Source organism: Zonotrichia leucophrys, chromosome 8 (assembly GCF_028769735.1).
Source record: "Zonotrichia leucophrys gambelii isolate GWCS_2022_RI chromosome 8, RI_Zleu_2.0, whole genome shotgun sequence".
NCBI classification, from domain to species: Eukaryota; Metazoa; Chordata; class Aves; order Passeriformes; family Passerellidae; genus Zonotrichia; species Zonotrichia leucophrys.
In genome coordinates this window covers 26,653,835-26,658,304 of record NC_088178.1, presented here as the reverse complement: position 1 = coordinate 26,658,304, position 4,470 = coordinate 26,653,835, and positions in this window count along the sequence as shown.

The following is a 4,470-nucleotide window of genomic DNA, read 5'->3' as shown; positions in this document are numbered from 1 at the left end:
AAAAGGATTTTCCATAAAAGATGTCTGCAACAGACAGAGGCACTCTGCCCGCCCCCAGGGGGTGATGTTATCTTTTCATTCAAAAAACTACATATACAATATTTACAATTACTTCCCAATACCTATCACCTATGTTAGACACTGAGCTTCTACTCTAAACCAATCCAAAAGTGCCAACATCACAGCAGAAGACGGAGGCCAAGAAGAAGAAGGAGAAAGGCTGGACATGCCCAGATTCCTCCATCTTTCCCCCTAAACCCCCATTCTAAAAACCCCAAAAATCTATTTTTCACCCCGTGATAAATTCACTATCATTCTACTGAAACTTTCTTGACTTGTAATTCTTCCTATAAAGGTTGGTAATTTTTTCCACGGGTCAAAATCAAAGGCACAGGGGCCTTGGGCTCTGTGCTGAGGCCTCTGAGTCTGCTGGAGCCCTCCAGGGCAGCCAGAGGAATTTCCTGGGTTCCAACACAAGAACTGCTCTGGGAAGGGATCTTCCACCAGAGTAAACCCCTGGCTTTGAGCACACAAGGGATTACATTGGCTATATTTCTAAAAAAAGGTACATTGGCTATATTGCTAAAAGAAATGCACTTAAATGTGGGGTCAGGGCCACACTGCAGAGACAACCTCGTGGCTTGGGCAGAGAAAATACCTGACACTTTGCAAGGCTTTTAAATTCATTTTCTTGGGTCCTACAGTGCGTTGATGGGGCTGATTCTCAAACTTTTGATGTGGGTACCTCCCTGGGCTCCTAAACAGCCGCAGAGAGTTGGGTTTTGGAATGCAAGGATCAATAATGCTGCGTTTTCCTAAACCCCTCGTTCCTGCCGGGAGTGAAAGACAGAGCAAGCAGCTCGGCGCTGGAACAAGTGATCCTATTTCCCCCTCTGCTGGAAAACCACGATATGACCTCCCGGCAGGAAAAGGATGAGATTCCAGCCATCCTCCTCCTTGCCCATGGCAGGGATGGGAATTTTAGCATCCTTTCCAACCCAAACCATTCCAGAATTCCATGAAATGTGCTGGGGGAAGTGTCCTGGCCCTCCTGGGGACAGAATAAAGCACTAAACCCGAGCCAAATCCTTCCCTAGCACAAGGCTGTGTCTGCTTTCCATTTCCCCCCATTTTTGGGGCATTTGAGGTGTTTTTTTTCAGCAATATGGACCCTACGGCCTTTTCCCAGTGTTGATGTGGGGCCAGTAGCTCTGACAAAGGAAAACAATTTGTCAGACCATCCCCAATCTAAAATATCTTGACACTGGGCTGATGTTATCACCAGTTATGTCATGGGCAGTACCTACATTTTGTTATATTGCAAAAAAGACTGGATTGCCCCAAAATTTGCCTCATCTTCACCAGGCACACTGCCCTACCTTTCTAAAAAATTGCAATATTAAGAACAAGAATATGAAGAAATACTAAGAATAAGCTGAAATATTAAGAATAGTATTAAGAATAAATTGAGACTATTAGGAATAATATTAAGAATACTAGGAATATTAGGAAATTAGAATATTAAGAATAATATTAAGAATATTAGGAATATTAAGAAATTAGAATATTAAGAATAATATTAAGAATATTAGGAATATTAAGAAATTAGAATATTAAGAATAATATTAAAATAAATTCCAAAGATCTGCTGTTGTTCTTGGCTTCTAGCAGCACCTCTGTAAAATTGAAAAAGGATTTAAAAGTTGAAAAAAAATTCCCAAATCTCTATAACAGACTTATATACAAACTCCACTAGTACGCAGCTGAAAAGAATAATTCAGGGAAGAAAAGTCAGGCTGATGCAACTACACAATGTACTGAATGCTTCACTGCAGGGGGAAAAAACCCACAAAAAATGAAAAAAACCCAAAAAATGAAATTTAAACCTAAACAGGCTGAAATGGTTTGTTCTGGTGAGGCTGTGCATGTGCAGGGAGTGTTTGGGGCTGCTCCTCTCAGTAGTGATGTTTGGGTTTGTTCCCATTGGGAATTAAACTGGGAATTCCCATCCTGGGTTGGTGCCTCTGAGATGCAAGCCCCAAGGTTCTGCCTGAAGGAGGGGTCACTCTCTTTTCTGGGACACCAAAAACAGATTTTTCTTCCCCTTGTGCAGTGTTTGGTGTTCCCACCACTCCCTGTGCCCCCTGTGCAGTTTTGTAGCCCAGTATGGTTTATGGCAGCCCTGATGGGGCCAGCACTCACAAAATACATGTTTTAAAGAAACTTCTGGCATTTCACTTTAAATTTTAGAGTGCATTTAGAGGAATCTACCCTGTCCTTTTCCTCGGGACTGCAGCTCTGAAGTCAGAACCTCCTGATTCCCCAACAGTGCTTTAATTCATGGCGTGCGTTCACACCACTGGGCGGGTCATAAATCCTCCCCAGCTACCTGTGCACAAAGCTGGCATTGATTCCCATCGTGCTGGGACTCCAGCACTGCCCTGGGAGACTTCCCTGCCAGCTTCCAGCTCAGCAGGATCCCCCTTTCTTCTCCAAGACCTCCAGGCAGCAGCAGCAGCAGGGCTTTTCATGTGGTGAGGAGCCAGACTCATGCTTCCAGTCATGTCCCTGACAAATAAGCCTTTTTCTTTCCCTCAGTTTCTCTTCCTGTTATTTTCCAGCTCCCCTTACATTTGGCTCTGGAAGGCAGGATCAGTTCCTGGAGGCATTGGGGATGCTCAAGGCAAGGGTTGGTTCAATGTCCATGTGCAGAGGGGGCTAAGACAGAGGGAAATGGCTTCAAAGTGAAAGAGGGCAGGTTTATTGGGGTAGATATTAGGAAAAAAAATATTCTCTGCATATTTTCACCATTCTCATATTTCACCATATTTTCAACATGGTGAGGCCCTGGCACAGGTTGCCCAGGGTAGCTGTGGCTGCCCCTGGAGCCCTGGAAGTGTCCAAGGCCAAGCTGGACAGGGCTTGGAGGAACTTGCAATACTGGAAGATGTCCCTGCCCATGGCAGGGCGGTGGAATTGGATGATTTTAAAGTTTATTTTCCAGGCATCTTATTGGGAATGATCTCTAGGAGAGGGGCTGAGTGTTGGTGTGTGGGATCAGGCTCAGGTCCTGCCCTCCCAGCCCCATCATCAGCCACCTCTGACTGCCACCAGCACCCAGGCTCCGTGCAGCAGCTGCCCCTGCTCCAAGGAAAACACCAAGCTCTCTTGCAGAGAGAGATGAAATAATATTTGACCAGTTACAGAGGGAAAAAGCAAGTCCTGAGGCTTTCAGCTCTGTTCTTGCCAAGCTAACCAGCCCTACTTTTCCTGGGAGACATGCTCTGTAAAAACATGGGCTCAGTGTTTGGACAGATGCTTTCACTCTGTTCTCCAGGGCAGAAACACCCAGTGATAGGAGAAGCCTTGTTTGCCCTAATTTAACTGGGCTGTCCTGAGGGACATCTCTCCATGGAGAGGAGCTGCAGCAGGGATGGCTGGGTTTGCTGGGCTCTGCTGTCCAGAGATGAAGGAAACTCTTGGTTCCTCTGGGGAAATGTCTGATTTAATCACTCTGAGGTCCCTGTGGGGAAGAGCAGGGTGCAGGCTGGCTTGGTGCAGAAGGGTGGATGTCACAGACATCTTTTATGGAAAATCCTTTCCTTAGGATATTTCCTCCTGAGAAGCTGAGAGGCCTCAGGTACAAAATGTAAACATTGATTATCTGCTGCTGTGGAATGCAACAGGTGCATCTGTGATTGGCCCATGTTGGATGTTTCTAATTAATGGCCAATCACAGTCAGCTGGCTCAGACAGAGAGTCTGAGACAGAGCCGTTGTTATCATTCTTTGCTATTCTATTCTTAGCCAGCCTTCTGATGAAATCCTTTCTTCTATTCTTTTAGTATAGTTTTAATGTAATAGATATCATAAAATAATAAATCAAGCCTTCTGAAACATGGAGTCAGATCCTCATCTCTTCCCTCATCTGAAAACCCCTGTGAACATGGTCACAGGTGGGTGTCACCTATGGGGAGACCTGAAATTTGGGGTGAGAATTACTGCTAGACATTGTAGGGATCCTCATCTCTGCTCAGTTTTGCCTACCAAGTGTGGGAAGGGACCTGAGAACACGCTGTGGGGGTTGGAACTGGACAATCTTTACTGCTCCTTCTTACCAAACCACTCAGAGATCCCATAAACTTCCACAGACATGGGCATCACATGGACACAGACTGTGCTGTGAGGGCACGGATGTCATTCTTTCCCTCAAAAAGCAAACTAAACCTGACCTGTCCCTTTCCCATCCCTTTCCCTCACCAAACCTGACCTGTGCCTTTCCCATCCCTTTCCATGCCAAGCCTGCCGTGGTCTAGGAAGCAGAATAAAGCTCAGCTTAAGCCTGTGATAAGGGTAGGAGGAGGTTTGTGCTGATACTTTGGACTAACCAAAAGGAATCTGATCCACAGAATCCCAGAATGGTTTGGACTGCAGTGCACTTTAAAGGGCACGGATGGGGCTGTGCTGTGCT